Source organism: Malus domestica, chromosome 13, assembly GCF_042453785.1.
Source record: "Malus domestica chromosome 13, GDT2T_hap1".
NCBI classification, from domain to species: domain Eukaryota; kingdom Viridiplantae; phylum Streptophyta; class Magnoliopsida; order Rosales; family Rosaceae; genus Malus; species Malus domestica.
This window is the reverse complement of record NC_091673.1, coordinates 40,646,682-40,660,863: the sequence shown is the minus strand read 5'-3', so window position 1 is coordinate 40,660,863 and position 14,182 is coordinate 40,646,682. Positions and strand designations below refer to the sequence as shown.

General features: G+C 38.9%; 1 long non-coding RNA gene across 2 annotated transcripts; it reads left to right on the top strand.

Annotated features, from left to right (window-relative positions):
- The first annotated feature begins 12,001 nt into the window (after positions 1-12,001).
- LOC139190701 (uncharacterized) lies at positions 12,002-13,966 on the top strand. 2 transcript variants are annotated; one of them, XR_011575047.1, is made up of 5 exons: positions 12,002-12,856; positions 12,964-13,037; positions 13,121-13,218; positions 13,307-13,399; positions 13,575-13,966. It is a non-coding gene; the product is annotated as an uncharacterized lncRNA (long non-coding RNA). The 2 variants fall into 2 exon arrangements; XR_011575046.1 differs by lacking the exon at positions 12,964-13,037 and having other exon boundaries at positions 12,011-12,856.
- The last annotated feature ends 216 nt before the right edge of the window (positions 13,967-14,182 follow it).

Genomic DNA, 14,182 nt, shown 5'->3' with positions numbered 1-14,182 from the left:
CCAGATAATGGTTGATGTCTACAAGAGCAACGAGCTCGCGTGTTTGAGTACGCCTAGTTTCGTGAAGCATCTCAAAGAGCTTCTTATACTGCTCCTGGAGGACCTCATTCTTCATTGCTATCTTGTTATTCTGAGCTTCTAGCTCATCGACTTTAGCTTAAAGAGCAACCCTCTTTCCTTCATTCTTTCGTTGCTTTGCTCTAGGTGCAAGAAGCGTGTCATTCTATGTGCTGTGGCTTCATTCGCTCCCCATATTAGCAAGGGATGCCTGGTCAAAAGAGAGTGTACGAATGGTGGAAACCAGCTTGGCAAAGCTGAAGAGAGTGGGAATAAGTGTCGTTCCCACAGACGGCGCCAAATGTTGATGCACAAAATCAGCGAGGACTTTGGTACAACAGAAAGTGTTAAGTTTGTGACATTCGCTAGATTGCTCAGGTCACTAGTGTGGATAAGTAAGTAAATGGATAGGGACAGGGAAGCAATCACAAGATGTACGTGGTTCACCCAGATTGGCTACGCCCACGGAGTAGAGGAGTTCTCATTAATTGTGAAGGGTTTACACAAGTACATAGGTTCAAGCTCTCCTTTAGTGAGTACTAGTGAAAGATTTAGTACAAATGACATTAGGAAATATTGTGAGAGAATGATCTCTATTTATTGAAGAGAGTTTCTAGTTTCATTCTGACATTGACACGTGTCGTGTTGTGATTGGCTTCTGATGTTGACACGTGTCGCGTTATGATTGGCTTCTGATGTCGACACGTGTCGTGCTGTGATTGGCTAAAGGAAATTTTGGGAAAACATGTTCATTTGAGCAACATCTATGGCATGCAATTAACAATTAAAGGCGGAATCATGCTTGTATGCACTCAAAACAAAACATTACCCATGAAATTCAAAGCCTTGTAGTTATTTGAACCAAGACGTAACTCAAGAACAGAGTGAGTTGAGAAATTTTATACCTTTGTTGATTCCTCTTTGCATAAGCAAAGGCTAATCACCCAAGGAGAGGGCCTTCATTCCTTGCTTCTTAGCTCCATGGATTTCTTGGATGAGGATGGTTGAAAGGATTCTCCAAGTTCACAAAGTTGAGAACCTCTAAGTCTCCACAACAAGGTAGGACTTAAAGAAGAGATGAGTGACCTAGAGGAAGTAAGATTGCTAGCTAAAATCCTCTAGGGTGGCCGGCCTCTTAGCTCTTAGAGAGAAAAGGGAGCTTGTGTTCTCATCTTTTCTCTAAAAGAAACCCTAAGGATGAAATGGCTATAAAGTTTCCTTTATACCATCTCACAATGAAGTGGCAAACTTGCAATTAAGCCAAGTTCACTACCCCTCTCTATATGGCCGGCCATTAAGGGTTCATTGGGCTTTCAAGCTCTTTTTGGTTTCAAGTTGTCATACAACTTGAGTTAATGGGCTTGACATTCAAATCCCATTGCGCCTTGCGACCCAAAACTAACCTGAGGTCTATAACGAACTTATTCATTTGATTAATTAACATATTAATTAATCCTAGCCATAAATAATTAAACCATTTAATTATCCTTACTCATCTCTATTGTTTCTTCAATCTCTACCTTACACGGTGTACGATCCATTAGGTTCCTTTTAGCGAGGCAGTGGGCGATTAGAACTCTTTCAAATCGATTGTGAATTGAAACTTACTTTCAATTCTCCCTTTAGTGATTATACACGTTTAGAGCTTCCACAAACCATGAGTGACACCTAGCAGTATGTCATGGTTACCCAAGCTAATCAAAAGAGGTGGAGAACCTATTCAGTTTAGGATTACAATGCAATACGGTCTTTCTCTAATACAATACTCTTGACCACATTGTTTGGTTTGATAATTTATTTATGTCTACTATCCAATGTGATTCATTTACTTATATGATTACCTTGAATGTGATTTGAAACGACTTCCTAAATCTCATTCATGCTCTGGCCAAAGATTCTTAATCATATCATAGAGTCTTCTCCCTCAAACAGTTTGAAGGTTAGAGATCCCTTGTTGTGCATTCATTTGCTTCCATGGCTAAGTAGCTTAACCCCAACTATGTCGTGGACACCCTCGGATGGAGTGACTTTGACATAGTCAAAGATCAAGGATCTAACCAAAAGACAACTATGATGCTGTTGGAAGTATGCCCACAAAGCCACTCATTTGATGTAATAGCTTTTTGGAATACTTATTATGTTAAACTTTTATATGTTTAATGGAGGGCAAATCTTATTGTTAATCACTGTTTATTGTATCATGTGTTTAAGCAATAAGTGAATCCAAGGAATGTATTTGTTCTAAGAGATAAGTGATCTAAGTGAGTTAGATTATCGAGACCTTTCTCTTATGTTCATTCCTAAAACGTTCCTAGCCATAGGATTGCCAATTGGGCATTGACAATCCGCTAAGGTTAGTATGTGTTATGTTGACTCAAGCGTGAGTATGACTAGTCTCAAGTGATTTGGTGTTGGACACTAAGACAGACACATAGGTGCTCGAAAGAGTAATCGAGTACACTGAACTACGATCAAATCAGAGTTCGAACATACATGTCATGTAAGAACTCTAAGGTTGCAATATGCAAAGTAGTCATTTGACCTGAGGCATCATAGATGTCTAATGGTTAGGTCCTTGATCCTTGATCCTGTCAATGGCATTCCCTCGGAGTGTCCACGGCATTGTTGGGGTCAAGCTATCTAGTCATGTAGGCATATGAATGTACAACAAGGGATCTCTAACCTTCCATGGTGGAGGGAGAATACTCTAAGATATGATTCTAAAGTCTTTGGCCAAAGCAAATGAATATGACTAAAGGAAGGATGTTCCAAATCATATTCAAGGGAATCATATAAGAAAGTATCACATTGGATAGTAGACATGAAACAAACTATCACTTAAACAATGTGATTAAGAGTATTGTATTAGAGAATGACCGTATTGCATTGTAGTTGTAACTGGATAGGTTCTCCAACCAATTCTACTTAGCTTGGGTAACCATGACATGCTGCTAGGCGTCAACCATGGTTTGTGGAAGCCCTAATGGTTAGCAAATACTAATCAATAAAAGGGAGAATTGAAATGTGGTTTCAATTCACAATCGATAGTTAAGAGTAACATCGCCCACTGCCTCGCTAATTAGAACCTAATGGATCGTACACCGAGTAAGGATGTATGTGAAGAAATCAAATGAAATGGATAAGTAATTAAATGGTTTAATTGAAGAATGGTCAAGATTAATTAATTAGTTAATTAATTATACGAAAGGTTCGTATTGGGCTAATATGTTGGTTTTGGGTTTCGGGGCCCAAAAGCGTTTTGGTCCAAAAGGCCCATTATGTTTAAGTTGTATGACAACTAAAACAAAATGGGCAAATAGCCCAATAACACCAAGGAGGCCGGCCATTAGGGTTGGATGGGCAAAGTTTGCTTAATTGCAAGTTTGCCACTCACCAAAGAAATGAAGTATAAATTCAACTTTATAGCTTCAAGGGTTTTTTAGAGTTGAAATTGGGTGAAAACATGTTCTCCATTTTCTTCCAAGAGGCCGGCCATTAAAGGAAGAAACATCTAGCAATCTCTTCTTCTTTTAATCATCCATATCATCTTCACAAGATACAACCTTGGTGAAGAGACTTAGAGACATCAAGCTTTTGGTGTTTTGGAGAACAAATCCTTTTTCCTCAAATCATCAAAGGAGCACTAAAGGGAGGAAAACACAAGAAGGATTCAAGGAGCTTGGAGGTGACTTGAAGGCCCTCCACTTGGGTGAATCCCTTGTGTAAACAAGGATGAGCTTCAAGGGTAAAGAATCACTAAATTCTTCTTTCTCTTTAATGATTGTTAAAGAGTTTATTTTGGTTCACCATATACTAGGCTTTGAAAGTCATGGGTTTTATTGAATTGTTTTTGGATGCATGCCTATATTAATGAGTTAATAGTATGCATATGTATTCAAATGTTCATACTTGTTCTTAGCTAGGACAAAAAATTTCCTTCAGATGCCTCAGGTTAAATGACTACTTTGCATTATCCCAACCATGAGTTCTCATGTGACATGAGTATGGGAAGTCCTTGTTGATCACATTTAATGAACTCATTCTCTATTGAGCACCTACGTACATGTCTTGGTGTCAGTCACACCAATGACTCGAGACCAGTCACTCTCCCTAAGAGAAGACATAGCACGTACTGATCTTAACGGACTGTCAATGCCCAATTGGCAATCCTATGATCAAGAACATTTAGGATATGTATACGAAAGAGAATGGTCTCGTGAATCTAACTTCTTTAGATCGCATTCTCCCTATTACATATTCCTTGGACTTATCATTTAAGTGTATAACATTTATATGAGACGGCTTCAAACAATAATCTTTGCCCTTTAAATTAAACTATATTAGTTTAACATGTGAATGTCCGTAAAGTATCATCATATGATTGATTTTAGGGCACATTTCCAACAATCTCCCACTTGCACTAGAGCCAATTAGCTTGGTAATCAATGATGATACCTCTTCTATAGTCATTTCAAAAATGGATGAGTAGTAAGCCTAGACAATGGATATCTATATGTTATCTGTAGAAGCAACCTTGAGAATAACGACGTCACCATTATACATGATTCTTAATCATGTGGTTTAGTCTCTCATTTGAGTTCGGATCATGATGAGACTTTGATTCCCTGGCTTGAGCTATCGCCCCATTAGTGTCGTAGTGTCGGTACACTAGAGACACTTTTTGGTTGGAACCGAATAGAGAGTTCATGAATGAACTTTCTCATCCAAACAACATTGTTGTAAGCTTTTACATGGCAATATATTTTATATTCACAATGGAAGACACTAAATCATTACTTTTAATGTTTCCATCCAAATATCTCTTTAGTCATAATAAAGAGATATCTGATTATCTCTTCATTCATAATGAAGAAACATCCAATGATGGATTAGATTCATAATCTAATACATTTACGCTTCCATTACGTTACTCTAATTCTTCGTGATTCTTGAGGAATCCATCCTTTATTATTTCTCAAATACTTAAGGATTCACTTGACAGTTGCCATGGTTCTGATCCTGGGCTTGCATTGATATCGTCTTGTACCGATCTTGGTACAACTCATATCAACGTTTTTCATACAATATGAAATACATAAATCACCTTTCTGCGTATACATAAAGGATTATATTTACGCATTATGTTTCTTTAGGAGTCAAAAGGGTACGTTCCCTTTGAGAAGAGTTACCTCCTAGTCTCACTAGAGTTGTTCTTCTGATTGAAGTTTATCATCATATGAGAAACTTCCTAGCATCTTTTGTCTATCATTAAGGCTTGATATAATCCAATTATATCCTAAAATCTATCATTATAGATTTCCATCCCATGTTTATAGACTATGTCTCCCATATACAATCTATCGTTATAGAATGTTTAAAGTCATAACTTTAACGAAGAAGTATTCTTTTCATTTCCAAAATTAATATATCATATATGTATGTGAGTGTATATATATATATATATATATATATATATATTCAAATTTAGGAACATGATTAACTCCCACTAATCTTTTGTAAACCTAGTAAACAAAAGATTCATTTACATCTATTTGAGAAATCAAACGATTTGATCTTTCTCTCATAAGATGCTTATAGCTCCCACTAGCTTGCTAAGATTCATGATGGATGGATCTCTACAACTTACATGTCTTGTGATTCATAGTTTTAGACATATATTATCAAGACTATCTTAATAATGGTTTCGGAAACCCATATTATGTCCAAACATTGAATCACCATTTAGTTGTAGCCAGCAATCTTTGAATTAATTGAAACCAAGACTATGTCAAAGATGGTTTCTTCCAAGTCAACCAATCTCTTTGATTGTAGTCACCTTAAGCTACCAATTAGCTATTAAAGGTTTCACTATTTCGGGTCAAATGGTACTTTACCATTTCCTTGAGTATATGTCGTATGTACACTCAATGTAGTCATAAGGATTTTCATTCTTATTTCTTTCGAATTAAGATGTGTAACTCTATGACATAGTCATAAAGTTCAAACCATTCAACTGAGACGGTTTATAAATCTTTCTCGACTACCTTAGACCTTGTGGTGTAGGAACTAGGTTGTTATATTTGTTGATTATTATCTTGTCTCTCAAAGAACCCATTCTTTGAGTTCTATCTCTCGTTCATTTGCGCTTAGGCAAATCATATTGTAGGATTACAATGAACTACCCAACAAAACAACATTTGTTTGTTGGTTTATAGAAGTGATATCCAAAGGAAAATTTGGTGCCATGTGTTTTGGGAAATTCGGCCAAATCCAAAGGGTGATTTTTTGGGTTCATGTTTGTCTTGTTAAAATGGTTTTAAAGTGACTTTTGGAACCCCTAAGTACCCTAGGATGTTAGCCCTCTTTTGAATGGTGAAAATTTGAGTTTTGGTAAGTGAAAACATTCATGGAGCTATTATGAGTTTTCATGAGTGTTCTTCAATGTTCTTGAAGTTCTTGCCAAGAACATAAAGTTTTGAAGTTTTGATTCAAAGGTTTTATGTTTTTCATAAAGTTTTGGTTTAAATTTTGATGATTGAGGTTATTGGTGAGATGTGATGAAATGATTTTAATATTTGTCATAATTAGTCATAGACTTTATTTTTTCAAACAAATCATCACTTTCATCATTTTCCTCACCCACCAAAAACCACTAGCAAAATTTTTTAGATTTTTTTTTCAAATTTTTCCCAAATGGCCGGCCACCCCAAGTGGGGTTATTTTTGGGGCCTTTTGTGCAATTACATAAAGTTTTAGATACTTTTGTGTATTTGCATTTTAGCCCAAAAAGTTTACGTTTTTACGTTGTGGCCCAAATGTTGTGGTCATAGTTTCCTTTTGGCCCAAAAGGATGAGAACAAAATTGTTTTGTCTCTTTAAATGAGAATTGGATTTTCATTTCATTTAGTTCCATTTAAATCAATTCTATGGATCCAAAAACCAATTGTTTAAAGTTGTTTTCTTAGTTAATTTGATTGATTAAGAAAAGGGTGATTATGAACCAAAGGCCACTATAATTGAGCTATGTGATTGGCCGATATACATTATGAATGTTTGGGTTTTAGTAGTGTAGATTTGAATGTAATTTGATTAATTCAATTTGTTGTAAATGGACATAAGTCCATCATTTGATTTATGTTGTAAAAGGGCATAAGCCCTTATTATTATTTCATGTATTCCTTTTTGTTTATATGTATGCAAAATGGAATAGTTGGGTCCAACGCCCAATAGGAAATAACGGTTTAATTAGATTAAACGCGTAACTAAAATCAACAACTATCTACCTTAAACCCAAGGTCCAACACAAGGCTCGTGTTGGATCAAATCAATCGGTTCATAATCATCCTAAAACCTAATATGACTATATAGTCCATATGAGGATGCAATGCATTCGTTAGTAGTTCCATATAGTCTCGCTTGTTTCAACGAAACAGTGGGAGTATTATATGCTACTAATTCATATTGACTTGGACCAATAGTTGTGATAGGCCCAAGTTCTTTTAATGTGATTAAAATGTTTTGATGTAGCCCAAAACAACTCCCTCAAAACAAATATTAAGTTGATAAGCGAGAGATGTTTTGAACATCTCTTCGTAGGCCTTCCACCGTGGTGGGCTCCAAGCGTTTGTGACTCATGCACCGGCTTCACCCTATCATGGGGGAGTACAAAGCATGTGCTTACATCCAGGAGGAATCCATATACATATGATGAGGTGAGTGTAGGCAACGAGGATAGCCGATATCATATCATTGTGAGGCTATTCTTGAACCCCTTCACAAACTAAGCATGGTGGGAATAACTTAACTAAGTGCAATGGAGCCGATATCGTATCATCGTGAGGCAACATTCTCTAGAGGCCAAACGGATGGGTAATTACAAAAGTTGTAAATGAATAATGCGTTATTCTCTCATCATTATTTTTGCTAACCAATATCGTATCATCGTGAGGTGGGCTTGGTAATGGTGAGTCTCCCATAACCCGCTAAGAGTTCAATATAACTCTCGAATTCTATTGAGGGATGTGGAATTTGCCAAAAATAGTGGGTGGTACTATTTGATTCAAAGACCCAATCAAATAGTTTTAAACAAACAATCTAATACGATTTCTGTTATGTTATGTAGTGAACGACATGCCTAAAATTATACCCACCATTATACTTGACAAAAAGGGCCTTAAGGGCCAACGTTTCCTTGCTTGGTATCGCCATATTGAGAATGTCTCAAAGGTGAAAGACATATTGTATGTGCTTAAGCAATCCCCTCCTCATGTACCTCCTACGAAATTAGCTTCAAAGGAGGAGTGTCAAAATTATGTTAGACACTATGAGGATGACTTACAAGCCAAATGCTTAATCCTTACTTCACTTAGTGAGGAGCTTATGAAGCTACATAAGCACATGGACACTTCTTGTGCCATGGTTGAAAGTTTGCATAAGATGCATGACATTGAGACTAGTAATGTACGATTCTCAAATGTTTGTAGTCTAATGAATGCCAAGATGGCAAAGGGGGCATCGGTTCATAAACATGGACAAAAGGTGGAAAAGATATTTAGAAATCTTAAAAGTTTAGGAACTTCCATTGATGGGAAAATGGCCCAAGATTTTTTCCTTGCATCTCTCTCGGATGATTTCACTAAGTTTATTGTAAACTATAAAGTGAATAGATTCTGTTGATGCACAAAATCAGCGAAGACTTTGGTACAACAGAAAGTGTCAGGTTTTATGACCTTCGCTTGGTTGCTTCGGTCACTAGTGAGGATAAGTACGTAAATGAATAGAGACAGAGAAGCAAACACAGGATGTACGTGGTTCACCCAGATTGGCTACGTCCACGGAGTAGAGGAGTTCTTATTAGTAGTGAAGGGCTTACACAAGTACAAAGGATCAAGCTCTCAATTTAGTGAGTTCTTGTGAATGATTTCACACAAAATGGCATTAGCCAATATTGTGGGGGAATGACCCCTATTTATAGAAAAACTTGTAGCTTTGTCACATTGACATGTGTCATGTTATGATTGGTTCTTGATGTCGACACGTGCTGCGCTCTGATTAGCTTCTAATCTTGACACGTGTCGAGTAGTGATTGGCCTCCTGGTCGGAGGGGAACTCTTCTGGGTCCTTGACAGTATAGCGTTGGCCGGTGCTCGGTAGTTTCGGGATTGGTCAAGTATGGTACAAACAGTGCTCCCCTAAGTTCCCGAGTGAGGGAAACTCCTCGGTTGGGGACTTGCAAGATCCAATCCCTTGAGTAATCACGAAACTTCTAAGTACCGAAGTGTGGTCTGATCTTCATCTGCCCTTCTCTGGAAGTACCTTTCCTCCATCCGGGAATGGTGTATTTAGCTGATGTTGACGCACAAGGTAATGTATCAATTTCACTTGAAGCTTAGTTGTAGTTTCGGGCTTAGTCAAGTGTGATACAAACCCTATAGTAGGAGTCCCCCAAGTCGCCGAGCTAGGAGATCTGCCGAAAGAGGTGACAGACAAGGTAAGCAGTCAAACTTCCAAGTAAGCAACCCAGGATCAGAGGTTTGACTTCGGCTTCCGGTTGATTGTTCTCCTTCTCCTTGTCTCTCATTCAACTGCCAGGATAAGGAGAAGCAAATGGATAAGAGATGATATGAGATACTTTTGCTTTTGAAGAAGTAACTTTCCACAGGCTTATTCTTGAACTGTGCTGGAGGGTTTTCTGGTGCCCTTCAGAGTATAAGGCCGACTCAAAAATTTGAGGGTCAAAACAAGTCCATCAAATCTAGAGTACGTTCGACCTTGATGATATGGGATACTTTTGCTGTTGACGGAATAATGAATGTGGTATGGAAAGGTGTCGTGCTGTAGTGATCTGTTTCAGCTCACCGTTGAACCTTCTGCTTCAATCTTTTGCATGGCAGAAGTGGTGTGCAACCTTTGCATTTAAATGGTCCTTCAGAACATTCCTTCATAGTGACTCATCCACGCTTGGCAGCTTCAGTGTAAAGAGCCAATATCTGATCAACTGTCATGAGGTATTTGCCGGTGGAATTCGTGACCTTGACAGCAGTTGAGGATGAGTACTCGAGAGCAATGCTAAATAAGCAACCAGGCAAAGGCTCCAGGCAGTCAGTTCCAAATTGGAGGTTTGATTTCAGGTTCCGACTGACTGCTCTCTTTCTCCTTGTCCTGCAGGTGTGGACAAGGACAAAGACAAAGATAGGGAGAAAGCATGATATGGGATACTCTTGCTTTCGACCCTGATGATATGAGATACTCTTGTTCTTGGTGTGGCTTATTTGCTGAGGTATTATCGAGGGGAAATAAAGCTGAGTATTTCGAGAGGTTATGTTGAGGGTGCCTTTTCGAATGCGAGAAAGGGTTGAGCATTTTTGCAGGTTTGCCTGTCCGTTGAGGAGGGATGTCAATGTATATAGGGATTTCCCAATAACAAGTAGTAATGCTATTCCTTTACCCTTCTTGGTCACAGCAATGTAGTGGGAATTGCCAGCTTCACGTGTTTTAATTTTGTCAGAGCACTTTGAAAAAGTGGTATGTGGTATCTGGAAAGCTGATATTACGTGTGAAGATTACAGACAAGCTTTATCTAAGGAAATCTGGCTCTCGAAGTTCTGAGAGTTGTGCCTCTTCGGTTTTCGAACAAGCAATCCCGTCGAGGATCTGACTCTCGAGATTCGGAAAGCGGTGCTACTCCAGTTTTTGAGAAAGTAATTATGTTGGGAGTCTTTTCTCGAATGTGAGTAAAGGTTGGACGTTCTTGCCAACCTGTCTTGCCGCAAAACACGGAGGTCGACACACATAGGGACTTTCCAGTTGTCAAGCAGTGGTGCTGTTCCTTTACCCTTATGGGTAATAGTAGGGTAGCTGGAACTTCGAAATTCTCGTGCCTAAACTTTGTCAGAGATCTTTGACAAAGTTATATGTGGTACCCGAGGAGTTGATGGTGCATATGGAGAGCGGTGATTGAACAGTAAGATTCACGTGCTTTTTACTTCACCAGAAATCTTCGACAGATTGCCCGTAATTTTCGCAAAGCTGATTGTGCATGTGACAGGTGCTGACGAGGCTGAAAAAGCAGGTGCTTCTTCGATTTCTGAGATCGGCCCTCGTGGTCTCTGAGCAGCCCAGCTTTTGAGAAAGCAAACGCCTCTTCGATTTCTGAGATCGGCCCTCGTGGTCTCTGAGCAGCCCAGCTTTTGAGAAAGCAAATGCCTCTTCGATTTCTGAGATCGGCCCTCGTGGTCTCTGAGCAGCCCAGCTTTTGAGAAAGCAAACGCCTCTTCGATTTCTGAAGCTCCGTCGAGTGCAGATTTTTATAGAGGCTGGCATTAAGTTCCACAGCACACCTGAATCTCTACCAGTAGAAGCTCATTTCTTGCACTTCTAAGATCTTGATTTGTCTGACCTATTCCTTCTTCAACACATTTGAAAATGTCTGGACCCTCCGACCGTCGTTTTGACCTGAACCTTGGAGAAGAGACAGCCACGCCTTCTCCAGACAACATATGGCGCCCATCCTTCATATCCCCTACTGGTCCTCTTACCGTTGGGGATTCTGTGATGAAGAATGATATGACCGCTGCAGTGGTGGCCAGAAACCTTCTCACTCCCAAAGATAACAGACTACTTTCCAAACGGTCTGATGAGTTGGCTGTTAAGGACTCTCTGGCTCTTAGTGTTCAGTGTGCAGGTTCTGTGTCTAATATGGCCCAACGCCTATTTGCTAGAACCCGCCAAGTTGAATCATTGGCTGCTGAAGTGATGAGTCTCAAACAGGAGATTAGAGGGCTCAAGCATGAGAATAAGCAGTTGCACCGGCTCGCCCATGACTATGCTACAAACATGAAGAGGAAGCTTGACCAGATGAAGGAATCTGATGGTAAGGTTTTACTTGATCATCAGCGGTTTGTGGGTTTGTTCCAAAGACATTTATTGCCTTCGTCCTCTAGGGCTGTACCTGGTAATGAAGCTTCAAATGATGAACCTCCAATGCCTCCTCCTTCTGGGGTTTTGTCAAGTACTGAGGCTCCGGATAACCACCCTCCGGTGCTTTCTCTTTCTGGGGCTCTACCGACTGCTGAGACTTCCCCTAAGCAACCTTTGTGAAGGCTCCCTTTTGTTTGTTTATTTTGACTCATGTATATGTACATATTTGTGGCTTATCGAAAATATTAATAAATAAGCTTTGCTTCATTTCAATATATTGTGTTAAATACACCAAAGCCTTCTTCATAAAGTTCTTTGAATTTTTGCTTTTGTTGAAACCTGTATTGTTGAAGCTTTGTGAGTGAAGCATGTAGTTTGAGGTAGTGTTCCCTTAATTTCCCGAGTGAGGAAAACTTCTCGGTTGGAGACTTGAAAAATCCAAGTCACTGAGTGGTTGTGAGACTGCCGAGTATTAAGGTGCAGTAGCATATGGTGGGAGTCCCCCAAGTCTTCAGGCGAAGAGAGTTGCCGAATGAGGTGTCTCGCTTGTTACTAATTTGTCAAAGTAACGAATCCTTGTTTCGATGTCACACATTCGCATATGCCTTATCTAAAAATATTTCCAACTTTTGTGTGTTTGATGCTGCATGCTATTGACTAGACAAGATCAAGTGCAATTAGTAGCTTTTCTCTCTTTTTCATCTTTTCTTTGGTGGAATTGCTTTTCGTTTCCACTAATCAGCCTGAGTGGATGCAAGATAACACCATTCTCTATAGCTCAGATCGCAAAGTCGTCTTCATGAAAGTTGTTCCTTATCTTGTGAACTACAACATCTCCAAATTTGAGATCCATCGGAGTAGTACAACTCCAGAAATTCAGGTATGATGAGTAACTGTTCATCAATTTTCTGTTAACCCGTCAGACTTGTTGTGAGCTTCTAAACTCCATTTTTTCTTGTTCATCTCAACATACTTTCTTCATCGAAGTTGTTCCTCACCTTGTCAGCTACAACATATCCAAATTTGAGATCCATCGGAGCAGTACAAATCCAGAAATTCAGGTATGATGAGTGACTGTTCATCATTTTTCTGTCAACCTGTCAGACTTGTTGTGAGCTTCGAAACTCCATTTTCTCTTGTTCAGATCAACATACTTTCTTCATCGAAGTTGTTCCTTAACCTGTGAACTACAACATATCCAAATTTGAGGTCCCTCGGAGCAGTATAACTCCAGAAATCCAGGTATGATGAGTGACTGTTTATCATTTGTCTGTCAACCCGTCAGATTTGTTGTGAGCTTTGAAACTCTATTTTCTCTTGCTCAGACCAGCATGCTTTCTTCATTGAAGTTGTTCCTCAGCTTGTGAACTACAACATATCCAAATTTGAGATCCCTCGGAGCTATATAACTCAAGAAATTCAGGTATGATGAATGACTGGTTATTATTTTTCTGTCAACCCGTCAGATTTGTTGTGAGCTTCGAAACTCCATTTTCTATTATTCAGATCAGCATGCTTTCTTCATTGAAGTTGTGCCTCATCGTCTCTTTCATAACATATCAAAAATTCAGAATGAACTAATGGTTAAATATTTCCAGATCTTCGAAACATCATAGCAGCTTCGAAATCTGCAAGAATCCGACTGTCATGTTTGGAGCTTCAACACTTTAATTTCCGTCGCTCAAACAGAAATGGTTCCTTCTTGAAAGTTGTTCATATGCTCAAAAACTATAGGGTGTCCAAAATTCAGCTCCATTGGAGAAGAGCAGAGGTTGCAGAAATTTGATAGATGAAAGGAGGCGGAAGAGGGAGAGAGAGAAAAAGTCTCTTGGGTTGGATTTCTATTTTGGGGCAGATTCCAAGTTTTGTAGCACCTTCATTATTGATGAATTGCTTGTACTTTTGTCCATTATGAAACTTGGGACTTTGGCTTGTTGTTGGATCTATTATAATATGTTTGGAAACATATACATAATTGCTTGTTTGGTTATGACAGGGATGTTGTGGGTGTAGAACAAAACAAATGTTTGTGTTGACCTGTGTTTTTGTACAAGTTCAAGGGCATCTTGGGTTTTGTGAACAAAATTTGTTTATTTGGAGCAAGGTTTTGTGTTGAAGCTTTGTAGGTGAAGCTTTGGTGTTGAAGCTTTCTAGGTGAAGCTTTGATGGTGAAGCTTTCTGGGTGAAGCTATGTAGGTGAAGCTTT